This window comes from Silene latifolia, chromosome Y (genome assembly GCF_048544455.1).
Source record: "Silene latifolia isolate original U9 population chromosome Y, ASM4854445v1, whole genome shotgun sequence".
Lineage (NCBI taxonomy): Eukaryota > Viridiplantae > Streptophyta > Magnoliopsida > Caryophyllales > Caryophyllaceae > Silene > Silene latifolia.
Window position 1 is genome coordinate 249,837,886 of NC_133538.1, and position 15,699 is coordinate 249,853,584.

At 33.7% G+C, this 15,699-nt stretch overlaps 1 non-coding gene across 1 annotated transcript; it reads left to right on the forward strand.

The window, feature by feature from the left end:
* The first annotated feature begins 502 nt into the window (after positions 1–502).
* On the forward strand, positions 503–608 carry LOC141637076 (small nucleolar RNA R71). The gene has a single exon (XR_012541638.1). It is a non-coding gene; the product is annotated as a small nucleolar RNA R71 (small nucleolar RNA).
* Positions 609–15,699: the final 15,091 nt, after the last annotated feature.

The window sequence follows — 15,699 nt, forward strand, 5'->3', positions numbered from 1 at the left end:
TTTGTATGAGAGATTTGGATGGAATTTGGTGTTTTCATTGTAATAGTTGGAATAACGGGTACCACTCTTGTATGCTTGGAAAGCATTCACTTGTTCATTTGTTCCCCTACATTCATTTTGGTCATGTCCCAAAGTTCCACAATTCTCACGTATCCCACTTGGGATTGATGAGGATGCCGTCATGGCATTAATATGATGCTTTGGTGATTTTGAGACTTCTTCAAGTCTAGCCATAGCTTTTTCAAACTTCATATTGATTGTGTCAATATGAGCACTAAGTTGAGCACCCAATTGAGTAACGGAGTCCACATCATGCTTTCCTCCTCTTGTAGCCTTGCGAGGTCTACTATATTGTGAGTTATGGACCCCCATTTCCTCAATCTTGTTCCATGTTTGATTGTCATCAACTTCGGTGAACATTCCATTTGATCCCATGTTGAGAATGTTCCTTGAATCCTCATATAGACCATTCCAAAATTGTTGTACCAAAAACCATTCACTAAGTCCATGGTGAGGACATGAGCGACAAATCCCTTGAACCGCTCCCAAGCTTCATACAAAGATTCTTCATCCCTTTGCTTAAAACCCGTAATTTGAGCTCTTAGCATGTTAGTCTTTTCCGGTGGGTAGAATTTTTTGTAGAAAGCTAGAGCCAACTTCTTCCAAGAATCTATTCCGAGGGTGGCCTTGTCAAGGCCCTTCAACCATTGCTTCGCGGTGCCGATTAGAGAAAAAGGAAATAAGATCCATCTAATTTGGTCTTGAGTCACACCTGTTTGAGAGATTGCATCACAATAGTCGCAAAAGTTTTCCATATGAGAATGAGGGTCTTCACTAGGCATCCCCCCAAATTGGCTCCTTTCAACTAATTGGATGAAGGCGGATTTGGCAATAAAATTTCCGGTTAGATGTTGCGGTGTAGGAGTACCATTAGGTAGATTCTCCTCGGTGGGTACGGAGTGTGACGAGAATTTAGGCATTGTAGGTTGATTTTGTGGGGTATTGTGTAATGGGTTCTCCTCTCCTTCTATTGCGAAAGGGTTGACGAACTCAATAGTTGGTTGAACAACTTCACTAATACCTCTTAAATTCCTCCTAACAAGTTTCCTATTGTTCGTCAAGGTTCTTTCGATTTCACGGTCAAAAGGTAACAAATCACCTTGTGACCTTCTAGACATGCAAAATATCAAACAACTCGAAAACAATTAGAACAAACCTTGAGGAGCTTTACTTCCCCAAGGCGAAGAAAGACACAACTTATAACAATAAAAAGGAAATCTAAATCAAACAAACATCGTCCCTGGCAACGGCGCCATTTTTGATCGGTCCGTTTCGTGTTCACAATTAAAGGTGTGGTCGTTGGGTCACGTCCGAATCAAAATACAATTTATAGCTTCACAAACAACTCTACAATTAGTAAAGAGGCAAGTAAAGGTCGGATCCCAAGGGACGGGTATTGAAATGAGATTTCTATTGAAACTAGTGGTGTCTTGGGGGTGTCACAAATTGGGTTGATGTAGAAGGTCACTAACTAAAATAGCAATGAAAATAAACTAACAAGATGAATTAAAAGGGGTGTAAACAATTGATTAAAAAGCACTAGGGTGTCATGGGGTCATAGGGGAATCATGGGAATTGATCATACAAACATGTTCTCAAATTATAAGCAAGCAATTATTGTTGTGATGGATTGAGTTGGGTTATATCTTACAATCCTAGGAAAGTTTGGGTCCCGGAGCCGAATCGATTAGATTGTACAACACCTACAAGTCGACTTAATCTTCCCTACTCAACAACATGCATGGTCTAATAAGACTCGAGTTGGGTTATGTCTTACAAGTCTCATTGAAAAGATAGGAGATGGTAGTAAATGCAAGGATTCATAGGCTTAGCATTTCATCAAATATAACATGTGCATGAGTTGAGATCAAAACAAGTAAGCAAATAAAACATGAAAGCATATTAATTTAAGCATGAATCATTCCCATGTTGGTTTCCCCTAATCACCCATTAACCCTAGCTAATAGACTACTCACTCATTATCATGTTGATCATGCTAGCAAGGTTGTCAATCATACCAACAAAATGAAACATGATGAATAAATGAAAGTAATTAACAATAATTAAAAAGGGATTAAGAGAATTATACCTACTAATGATTCCAATAATAAAGCAAAGATAAAAGAAGTACTTGAATACTTGATTGAGAGGTTGTCAATCTCCCAATAATAACCCAAATAATCTTCAATTACCCAAAATAAAGGATGAACAAAAGAGAGATTAAGGAAATAAAACTTGTATTAGAACTTGATTAATTGTTGATTACAAAACTAAAGAGAGATTTGATTGATATTAACTCCTCTAATTGATGATAAGAAGAACATGCTCTTCTAATTAGACTAATGGGGTATTTATAGTGGAAATTAGGGGGATGCATTAGGGTTAACTAAGGGCTAAACTAGTAATTACACTTTTTAGATTGAGCAGGGAGGAGCCGGTATTTTCCGAAGGAAGGGCTTCTTTCTTCGTAGCTTGGAGAAGAGGAAATCGCGTTGTAGAGGAATCCGGGCGGATTAGGGTCCGGACGGGCGGATTCTGGCGATAGAATCCGAGCGGATTCAAGAGAATCCGGGCGGATTGTGATGATGGAACCCGGGCGTCTTGGTGGAAAACCGCACGGATTGTGCGGGTGAAGGACGGCCGGATTGTAGACAATCCGCACGGATTGTGCCTCAGCAAGGCTTCTTCTTCTTTTCTTCCCTTTTCTTCATAAATTCCTTGGGGATTTCCTTGGGGACTCAAGGATCCTTTCTCAACATTGCTCATCTACTACCATATGTACAAAGGCCTTCTAATCTTGTCTCTCCTTGATGCTTGGTCATTGAATTCGATCAATTTAGTCTTGTTGTGCCATGAAAATGCAGGGATCAAAATCTCAAAGAATATGCAAAACAAAGAACTAAAGATAATAAATGACCCAAATATGCACTAAAAAGCATGGGAACAAGGCTAATTCGGGGGCTAAATATGCGCTAATTATGGTCACATCACCAATCGGAGAAATTTGACCCATTCTTTTCAAGTTTACAACGATCCATGAAGGATCGGAGCCATGAAGTATTTGTGAGAGGTGTGGCGTTTGGGTTTGGAGTAGCCATTTGTTATGAGAAATAGAAGCGGTCTACAAAACAAAATATAGAAGGAATAAAACATATGTCGTTTTCATAATAATAATAGTCGTAAAAATATTAATTTAAACAAGTTTTATTGCATTTTTCTAGTGACCTCTACCCAACTAGATAAATGATTCCAAGACCCAAATTCATATTAACTTGGGCACGGTGTGGCCGATGAAACCCTTATCAATATAACTCGGTGAATTAACTCTTTAATCGATTCTACTTTTAGAACTATTGGTCGATAAAATTACATTAACATTTTATCTTTAGCCCAAAACACATCCGACAAGGGCACGGTGTGGCCGATAAAGCCCTTATCAAAAACTTTTGTTGAGTTCAATCAAAATTTCGAATAAATGTGTCCATGATCCAAATCCACATTAACTTGGGCACGGTGTGGCCGATAAAACCCTCATCAACATGAATTCGGTGGATAGACATTTATCACCCACTTCCCCTACGTAACAAGGTTTGTACCCTGGTGTGGCCGAGTGCACTCCCTCACAAAATAGGTTTTCATGGTTTCTACTTTTTGGTAAGGCTATGTCTCAATTGATTGTTTTTGCGAGAGGTCATGTCAATTTATTATCTATCACGTTTTAAGTGAACTAAAGCGGTGAACTACGATAAGTTTAATTGACACAGTCGATAAACTCGATAAAATGATGATGCATGTTTTAGTTATGGCGATTTAGCGATGCATGCGACATATAAATAAAATGCAAAGCATAAAAAATAAATCCCAGTATGGCCTTCCTAAAATAGAAAATCTAATTAACTATTACATATTCGGAAACCAACTCCATTGGTCCCTTGAACTTCGGTTTTAGCACGCATCTCGAGGTAACACCGTCTTTATGTATCGCCTTCTTGAGTGACACCGTCTTTAAGGAACTCCGGAATAAATAAATAAATAAATTACATAATTTCCTATTATACATTTGTAATTAAAATAAAATAAATCTATTAAATTACAAAACGGTGATACGAGATCACAATAAATTACAACCGAATCGATATTCCCATACTTTTCGGGTAATACCAATTAAAAACTAAGGCCATACTAAGTAAAAATTACATAATTCAAAAATTACATAAAATAAATTATGACAATCATAAATAAAATGCAGCATTATAATATGTATGAACATGCCCAATTTTATGCTAAATCGCCTTTAAGGAGCCAATATCGTATATTAAACGGTTTTTACGGATTTGCGTGATTCAACGTTTTATAATCACAATAATTACATAAATTCATATTTATGCACAAGTTTATTACCCTAACCTCTTAGGACTCAAAATTAGTCTTCACTAACTATTTGACTATAATTAACTTATATTACTTAAAATTGATCATTAATGGACTCAAAATTATAATAAAAAGCTATAAACTTCAAATAAATCACCAAAAATTCAAATAAATTTGAAATTTGAAATTTAAACTCATGAACATTCTGGAAAAAATACCATGACACTCATAATGTTCAAAAACTTAGGTTAAAATTTCGAAATATTTATCGGAAAAACTATGTTGCGGTTTATCGAATTTATCAATTATAATCATAAAAACATGAGAAAAATTATATTCATCAAATTTTTAATTTTATATCTGAAATAGGTAATAAAATGCAACATGTGACGTTTTTCCTTTAGTCATGGAGTATGTTTTAGCAATTATTCACTAATTAAGTCACTATTTATGCTATTTTTCATCAAAAATTCATAAATCATGCATAAAGACTTCAATATAGCCTATTATTTTACACACATCTTGTAAAATTGCATGTGACAACATACTAAATTTCTATGACCAGATTCGAAATTTATCTCATATTAACCTATTTTTCATTTAAATCCGATTTTTATCATGAAAAATCCATATTTTGAGCATAAGAACTCCAAAAATTATGAATATTTACAGGTCATCTAAAAATAATATATGTGAAAACATATCCAAAACCACTTTAAAATTCGAAGTTTAGCTAATTTTAGTCCGAAAATGACATTTTAATCATAAAATCACATTTTTAATGCCATTATTATATAAGATGAACAATAAAAATCCATAAATTAACCAAAATATCCTAAATACATTTTAGGATCAGAAACTTTAACAAGCATAAATTATTTCGTGATATATAATAATAACACAAATTTACAAGTTTTATATGTTAATCGTATAACTCGGAAAAACTATAACCGATTTGCATGCAAACAACCAAGGCTCTTGATACCACTTGTTAGAAATCTATATCTCATTATAATACATATTCATATATGTGATGATTTAATTTAGTCATAAAATTAAACATTGATCTTATGCATGCAAACTATAAAGAAAATAAGGAAGAGATCATCAACCCTTACATTGATTATTTCGGATTATTGGGCACAAGTAAGATCTCCTTCTTACTTGTTCTTGAGCACTCCAAAATGGAAGAACAAGGACTCAAGTGTAGAATCCCTCCCAAGGATTTATACCCAAGGTAAACTCTTAACAAAATTAATATTATTATTACTAGAACAATATTAATTTAAATAAAAAGGACCCAAAAATATTTATTTTGGTTCTCTTAATTCGGCTAAGAGGAGGAAGAAAAGGGAAGATTTTTTATCTCTCTAAAACTCTTATTTTAGATGTGTAGAATGAATAATAATGCACTAGTTTCTCATGTAGTGTATAAGGTAAATTATATAGCAAAAGACCCTTGGCATTGCTCTTGAAAAACCGGGTAAAGGGGGGGGGGGGGTGAAAATAGCCAATGCATGATCAAAGTTCTCTTCATAAAGACAAGTAGGTTTGCATGGCTATTCCTTAGGTTAATGATTGTGTTTTCCATATAAAATAATCAACACAATATTTTGCCTAATACACCCTAAATTTCGGTACATATAGATAAAATGGACTCCATTTTATTTTTGTCAATTTGTCACATGTCACTTGTCACATAAAATTTTGATGTATTTTTAACATATTAAAAATCAACGCATTAATAAAAATACGTCATATACAAAATCGACTTAGTAATTCATAATTACTTGTACCAAAATATTTTACCAATTATAAATCACAACATCTTGTATTTATAATAATTTATTCATTCAAATGCAAGTGTTTCCTTAAACAATAATTTCATCTAAGTAATAAAACAATACGATTACTTAGACCGTATCTTATTTAATCAAATTACAATGAGACACGTAAATATTACTTCCAAAATCGTCCGTCAATTTTAAGTAATTTAATTGACCCGTATCGTCATACGATCAATTAAATAATCAATTAAGAGTGTTACCCTTTAGGTATGACCTAAGGGGATCAACTCGTCACCACCGTCTCACGACAATAATGTCAAACTCTAGTCAGCCAATCATTACCGATATGTGTGGACCAGTTGACAGTAAAATATTACTTCCCAACTGTATTCTTGAAAATTAGATTTAAACATGTGATCATCATGATCAACAGTTGTGATTGCATTATTGTCGGAGGACACATATTCCAACATGTTTCTCACATGCTTAATTGAGTTAAGTACCTTGAAACGATAAATTGTTTTGGTAATTAGATTTGTTAAAAATCGTAATTGACCAAAATAACGCAACCACTTCAATGAAAGTTTTAAGACTAAACGATTTAATTGAACAGTAGTCTTCATAAGATTCAACTTTGGTTCTCTAAGTAAAGATTCATTGAAATGAGTGGGAGCATTCTCTTAAACTGTTAAGAAAAGGACGAGGTTCAAGAAGTAAAATTAGAATGGAATTGATACAAGGTAATGTTAAAAGCAAAGTTATTGAGAATAACGATACTAAACCTATCAATCCCGACCGATAAAGTTTCCATTGTCTTAATTGTTGGACGCTAGAAAGGAAACTACCCCAAATTATTGAAGAATCAACTAGTTAGTTGTGGGACATCTAATGGGACCTTCTTCTTTAAATATTTATTTGATTGACATAAATTTTGCTAGTACTACTTCGTCAATATTAGAAACCGATGGTGGTTTTCATCATTGCATTTGATACATAGGATGATTAGAATATGACGACTAGCAACAATGATGTTGAGAGGTAGAGTCATTGTGTACTCAATCTAGTTTTGGGTTTAGAGTTGTACTTAATGTGACTATTAAGTGCATAAACTATAAATAAGAATATAAACTTGTTAAGATACAAAAGAGGTTTCACTTTTGTGACCCTATACACCATGATTTGATGTATGGCTAGCCCATTATCAAGGTGATTATATTCTAAACCAAACTAGAATGATATATCATGAAGATGATGCAAGACTCAAATTGGTAACCCAAGATTAAACCTTATATTCTGAAATGATGAACGCAAAGAGTTATCGAGTACTCTTGAAACCATTAGATCTTATGGTATATGCGTATCTTGTATTCAAAGCAAGATGTCTCGTGCCTTTTGGTTGAAAAGGAGATCGAGGTTGTAAATCATTGATCCAAAATAGGTTGATCATTTTCTTATACCAACGATTTAGGTTGACACTAATGTGTTCACTTAATAAGGTAAATAGAGAAATCTTTGAAGAAGTTCAAAAAGTTCAAAGAATCACGATTTAGTCGTGATGGGATTATCAAAGTGAAGACTTTGATATAAGCCAAAGGAAATGTGATATAGTATCACAAATTAATCTCTCTTAGCACGCATTATGGGATAATGTGTGGTTGGATAAAGAAATCAAACGTTATTCGATATGGTTTGGACTTCAATCAAGTTACTTTGAGTTACTTGATCCTTTTGGGGATTTTATCATTTTGTCTAAATTATTTTTCCACTAAATCTAAAGTAATTCATATGTGATATATAATGGTAGGGTACCATGCTTGTAAGTTTTCACAAGAAACAAATGCTCATTTTTCCTTACTATAATCACGAGTACAACGAGTTTGTGGCTCGTGAAGCTGTCTTTCTAGAATACAAGTTTATTTCTAGAAGACAGAGTGGGAGAAATTATTCAAGAGCCACAAAGAATGTTATGTCGCAAATTCAAGAGCCACAAAGAATGTTATGTCGCAAGAAACTGGTCTTTCTGGCTACATGAGACGTTTTGTGTAAGACGTAGTTTCTTCAAAACCTAGGAGGTTAAAGTCATCACTTGTTGAAGACGATGAATTAGTGTTACTTTTAGAAAGTAAAGAGCTTGCAACTTACAAAGAAATTGTTTGATTCAGTTGATTACTTCTGGAAAGTAATGAACATATGACTTACATGAGAGTGTTTAAGTCACAACTCAATACAAGGCTTATAGCCATGAAAATCCGAAACAAATTCCAAGTGAATTGTTAGATATCAAAGCTTGATTGGTAGCAAAGGGTTTTACACTAGTTGAAATGCTTAAGTCTATTTGGATCTTCTTAGGGATTATGTTTCATTATGAGATATATATAGCGAGTGAATCTAAAACCCACTTCTTCAATTAGAAGGAATGTATTCAATACATGTCTTGAGTTTTGTAGATTCTTGCCATCCTAAGATAATGTGAAACTTAAGAGAGGGTCTTAAGTAGAATATCAATGAGTTGGAATCAACATTTTGATCATGTGATAAAACTTTTCTCAATAGGTTGAGAAGTTATGTTTATACATGAAGTTTAGTGGGAGTTACGGAAATTTTAATTAGTCTTATATGTGGATGCACTACTACAAATCCAGGCAACTACAACGCCCCTTTAACAACGTTTATGCACGAAAATCACAATAGACGTTGTAGAATGTATGGCGCGATTTTTACTAAACTTAATTACAACGGGTATGGTTATATAACCGTTGTTATAAGTTTTAACAACGGGTCAAATTTGCACAACCGTTGTTAATAATTTGGCGCAAAGTTAGTGAAAAGTAATTACAACGGGTATTTTTAAACCCGTTGGTAAAACTTATTTAACAACGCTTGTTGTTTTACAACCGTTGTTAAAACTTATTTAACAACGGTTGTTGTTTAACAACCGTTGTCAATACTTTCCATACTATAAATCACACAAACACAGATCAGATCAGCTACAACCACAAAACACATACATAACCTAACACAAACACAAACACATACAAACACAAACACAAACACAAACACAAACACAGCAAACACACTTTCTCATCGTCTCTTTCTCTCTTTCTCATCGTTGCTTTATCATCTCGCCGTCACTGTTGGTTTCATCGTCTCTTATTTTCTCTAATTATCAGGTAAATCTCGCTGTCACTGTTGGTTTCATCGTCTTTCATCGTCATTATTTTATTTTTTTAATTATTTCATTTGCATGTATGATAGGTTTTTATCGATCATTATTATGTTGTTATTCGCTTAATTAGCTCGTAAAACAAATTAAATAAAATAAAACAAAGAAGAAGCAAAATGATAGAGAGGAATGCATGATAAACTTAATTAATAATTCATTAATATATATATATATATATATATATATATATATATATATATATATATATATATATATACATATATAAATACATAAATTAAAAAAAGAATTACATTTCTAAAAATGCAATTCTTATATTTTCATAGAGAGTCTTATTCTCTTCTATGATATCCCTCCTCCCCTCCTTAGCTATTTGGAGGTTTCGTTCGTGATTGCTATATCGTCATATAATCGCAACAATCGCCGATCGTCTGTCAAGCCATTTCTTTTGGCGTCCTTGAGTGCGGCTTGAGCATCCACAAGATAGCTCCTAAAACTGTCCTCGATGTGGAGCAAACGGCGGATGAAGCTGTTGTTGTTCTCGGTCATAGTAAGAATTTTAAGGATGTAATCGTTCATTTTGTTGATGAACTTTGGAGTTGTTTGAAAGATTAATTAGGGTTTGGAGATTGTTTTAGCAAATAGGGTTTGAAGATAGTGAGATAATGGAATGGTGGTTGAGATAATGTATGTATTTATACTAAGTAATGTGTCCTTTGAGTTGTTTTTTAATTAATATAATATATGCATGTTTAGGAAGTTGTGCCATAATCATCATATCTCCCTGCTTCAAATCTTATGTAAACCCTTCTCATTCCATATATTGTCCATTCATATGCACGGATGGCAGTAATAATGCATGCATCGGAATTATAACGGGCCCCGTAATTATGCATGCATCTAGTAATAATTAATTTAATTTTTTTTTATTTTGTAAAAACAAACAACAACGGTTATGTAGAAACAACCCGTTGTCTTTAGTTATAACAACGATTCTTTGTAAAGTAACCGTTGTTATAACTTTCCCACCAAAATTGAGTCACACTTTCCACAACGGGTTTTTATACTTAAAACCGTTGTTAATAGTTTTAACAACGGGTTGCTTAAGAAAACCAACCGTTGTTAAAACCTTTTACAACGGACGCTTTAACAACGTCCGCTATTTTATATAACAACGGTTTTTAACCGTTGTTATAGCCTGTATCTGAAGTAGTGATGACATATTGATCATTGGGAATGATTTGACACTTATGGAGTATTATAATACATCTTTAATATCCGGATTTATGGAGATAAATCTACATGATATTAGCGTCAAATAATAAGTCTTATGTTGATAATATTCATGATTAGTTCAATTGATTTGAACATATTTGATTGATTCCATTTGCTTCCGCTGCCGGATCAATTAAATGAGTAATGATGTACAACACTTCATATACTTTTAGTATGATGAATTGTTTCAAAATCGAATTCAAGTAATAGTTACCAAGTAGCCATATAGATTATTCTTAAGTGCTTGAAGAAGCATTAAGGATGTAAAGCAATGTGTTTTTGATGCAATTCATTAATTTTTGTAAGGGTGTTACACAAATGAGAATTGACAATTGAGATTGCGCATGGTTTTTGACAAAACCGTATTTGAAACACCTAAAGATGGTTAAAGAACGATTGTGGCTATGTTATTTAAGAAATGGATTTGATAGAATCGTTCTAGGCAATAAAGAACAATGAGAGATGCTTACAACGGAAATTGAGTACACTTGCAATCATGAGATGTGCAAGAGGATGGATCCCGCACACTGTGAAAACAGTGGGAGCAATTCTAAGGCTAGAGAGCCTATGTCTAGATTGGATCTAGACACGTACTCAGAAAGTTTTGTAATGTAAATGTATACATTACAAAGGAAAACGAGTATGTAGTAAGGTTGAGTAAGGTATAAGAAGTTGATAAAACCTACTAACCAAAGCCTTCTCATATGCTTAACATGATGAGTCATGTCATATGTCATTTCAATTGCATTGAGACGAACAACTACATATAAGATGAAAATGGATTATAAAAATATGAAGTAGTAATCAGGTATTGACTATTCATATGTGATAATCACATTTGTCGTTCGAGTTTTTTAAATCTAAAAACTCCTTTTATACTTTGTTACATGCAAACGGGTTGTGGAGACAATATTGAACCCCGTTAAAGTGAACCCGGATTAACATGGTATTCGCCCATAGTCACTTGTATGAGGTGATGTCTCGAAGTGACTAGAGTGTGATGCGATTGATGGCAAGTTCAAGTGCCATAGAGTCATGTGAGATGACTAGTCGATCACATAGGCAGACTGTTAGGAACACTTTCTCGGGCCTTATGACCTCTTATAGAGTTCTGGCAAATTTATATAGCCTGGTCGTGGCGAGAGCTACTATAGTATTCTAATGAGTTGATTCTTTTGACTAAAGACTGTTCACCTAAGGTGTCACAGTTTCAGATTAACTTTGATTTATGTTACAACGACCTTCGTAAATGGGGTCAAATGGGCATATTTTGGGTTATGATGGTTGTGGCTAGTCGAAGGGAATAAGTGTGATAGGAATTGTCCACCCCTTGTCAGGGTTATAACAATATCTCAGGGTCACTCGAGGAGTAATGAACTGGAAATGCGTGGCCACGCTCGGAAGGTATCTATGGTAGATAATTCCGGTCAATCAGTTATTCTCCAGATCGAGGAAACCACTCTCGATATGATCACTTGCAAGTACGACCTGAAAGACACCTTGCATTGAGTGGGAGATAGTAATAGGACAAGAGAATTGGTGACGCACACTTGTCGAGGACAAGTGGGAGATTGTTGGAATAAGTGTCCTCCGACAATAATGCGATCACAACTGTCGATCATAATGATCACATGTTTAAATCTCATTTTAAGAATACATGTGGGATGTAATATTTTACAGTCAACTGGTCCACACATATCGGTAATGATTGGCTGACTAGAGTTTGACATTACTGTCGTGCGACGGTGGTGATCAGTTGATCCCTTTAGGTCATACCTGTAGGGAAATACTCTTAATTGCTTATTTAATTAATCGTATGCCGATACGAGTTAATTAAATTGCTTAAAATTGACGGGTGATTTTGTGAGTAAAGTTAACGTGTCTTATTGTAATTTAATTAAATGAGATACGGTCTAAGTAATAGAATTGTTTCATTACTTAGATAAAATTATTGTTTACGAAACAATTGAAAAATTGAATGAATAATTTATTATGAATACAAGACGTTGTAATTTATAATTTGATAAACAATTTTGGTACAAGTGATTACGAATTACTAGTGGATTTTGTATATGACATATTTTATGAGTATGTTGATTTTTAATATGTTAAAAATACATTACAAATTCACATGTCAAGTAACATGTCACATATGTCACAATTGACAAATGACAAAATAAAATGAACCTTCCATTTTATGTTGTATGTACCGAAATATTGGAGGGAGTATTAGTGGATAAATTGTGTTGATTATTTTAATAAGAGAAAACACAATGATTATAGTCTAATTCTAGCCATGCAACCCTATTGCTTTTGAGAAGAGAAATTTATGCATGCATTGGCTTCCTTTCCTTCCCCAACCGGTTTTTACATAGAAAAGCCAAGGAATTTTTATCCATAATTATTCATTACTTCACTATTATATTTTCTTGTGTTAAAAAATGAATTCTCTCTACCATTTTTTGGGAAAAACTTAGAGAAATAAAAACTCACATCTCTCCTCTTGGCCGAAATTTTCAAGAGAAAATACACAATATTTTGTGTCAATTTTAAGTATAACTTATATTTTACTAGCTCATATTTATATAAGTTATTAAGAGATTTCGTTGGGTATTCACTTTCGGGAGAGGTTCTACTTTGGACCTTTTGTTCATCCATTTTAAGGAAAGTTCAAGAACAAGTAAGAAGGAGATCTTACTTCTGCCCTTTAATCCGAAATCCCAAAGTAAGAAAGACGATTTCTTCTCTTGTCTATTTTAGTTTGCATGCATAAGATCTAGTTTTAATTTTATGACTAAATTAAAATGTCACATATATGAATATGTATATTAATGAGATTAATAATTTCCAACAGCTCTAAAACATCTCCTCCCAAAGAATGAGTCGAACGCGATAACTAAGATTAGCCAGTTTTTCAGAGATTTATGTGCGTCTACCATAAAAACAGAAAAACTCACCATTTCGGAGAATAACATTGCTGTTATCATTTGCAAATTGGAGAAAATTTTTCCACCTTCATTTTTTAACTCTATGGAACATTTACCAATCCACTTGCCTTACGAAGTGAGAGTAGGTGGTCCTGTGTAATACAGATGGATGTATCTATTTGAGAGGTAATCGTTAACTTATAATCATAATTATTTCATCATTTATTAATTATACAGCATTAAAAAAACTACTAACAAATCACCTACGGGTTCTTGAATCATTTGAAAAATAAAATTGGAAACAAAGCCCGAGTTGAAGGTTCTATATGCAATGCATACTTGCTTGAAGAGATATCAAACTTTTGTTCTTTTTACTTTGAAGAACATATAGAGACAAAATCAAAAGCCCTCGACTTTGTTATGAATGATGACCAATCAAATTCAAATTTGCCTGAAGCATTCCAAGATCATTTGGGAAGAACTTCTGGTGCTTGTTCCATTAGATTTTTAGAGGATAAAGAATATGAACATGCACACCTTTACGTTCTTTCTAACTATCAAAGTTTAAGACCTTATGAGGATTAAGTGTTAAAAACTAGCCTGAATAACCATTTTTAGTTATATTTAGTAATTAAGATGATTTATCACTTTAATACATTTTGTTTAATGAACATAGGAGGTTTAATGGGAATTCTAATCGAACACTTTCATTTCCTGATTGGCTAAGAGCTCAAGTAAGTACATGTTTATCCTAGTAATTAATCAAATAAGAACCACCTATTTTTTTGGGAAAACATTCTGTAATAAATCATTATTATGTAATCATAGGTAAACGATTTAAAGAGCGACCTCCTTGTAGCTTTAGCAATGGGCCCTTTAAGAAAGGTTAGAACTTGGAAACCTTATTACATCAATGGGTTCAATTTTCGTGTTTTCAAAGACGGAAAAGTTGTATAGAAATCTTCAATTAATAAAGGTGTCTGTGTGAACTCTACCGAAGGACTCGACTACTATGGAACCTTAAATGAGGTGATTGAGTTGTGTTATACAGGGAAGGAAGGTAGTTACAAAAGTATCTTGTTTAAGTGTGATTGGATTGATAACTCAGACTAAGGTATGAACGTCCATAAGGAATATAAACTTGTGGATGTAAATCGGAGTAAGAAGTATCCAACATACGATCCATTTGTGTTAGCACATCAAGTGAAGCAAGTTTGTTTTGCTCCCTATCCTAACACAAAGAGAGATAAAGATCAATGGTTGGTTGTTTTCAAAACTCAGGCTAGATCGCACATTAATGCTCCCGTTGATGAAGGTATTTTTCAGGATGTAGCCACTTCTGAGACGATCTTGTCATTTATTAAACAAAATGAAATGGGGGAAGAAGAGCTTGAAGAGGTGGAGGAGTTGGTTATTGAAGAAAATGAATCAGGGGAAGAAGAGGTTGAAGAGGTGGAGGAGGCTGAAAATGATGATATGGAGGAGGCTGAAAATGATGATGGGGAGGAGAATAAAGCTGTAGATGATAAGGATACTCATGATAATGAGGAAAATGATGATGATGATGATGATTATGATGATGATGATCATGATGAAGAAGAAGAAGAAGAAGAAGAAGACTTCTTAGATGACCTTTTTCCTGATAATAATGATTATTAATTATGTGTCTTTGTTATTTCAAAATATGTTATTTGCTTCCCCTATTAGTAGTTAACCATGTATAATATACAATGTCATTGTAATGCTCGTGTTTCTAATGTCATTTCTGGGTTTTGTTTATATTTTCTGGGTTGAAATTGCGTAGTATCAGAGACCTGCCCGGTTGAATCAGAACTGATGCAAAGTATAGTATCACTACTCTACTCTGTTTGTATTGTAATTTAAACATCTCCCTAGTACACATTGTTTATATAATGTGTTCTTTAGCTTCATGGCCTGCTTCTTCTACTGTTATGCATTTGATGATTTCAGTTTTATGGCCTCTTATATGTCTTTTTCAGTGTGTATTTAATCAGCTATGGTGCGTGGCCCTCGAATGCATAGAGGTAATTCAAGTAATACCCAGGAGCAGGTGGACAATGAGAACGAGATAGTGACT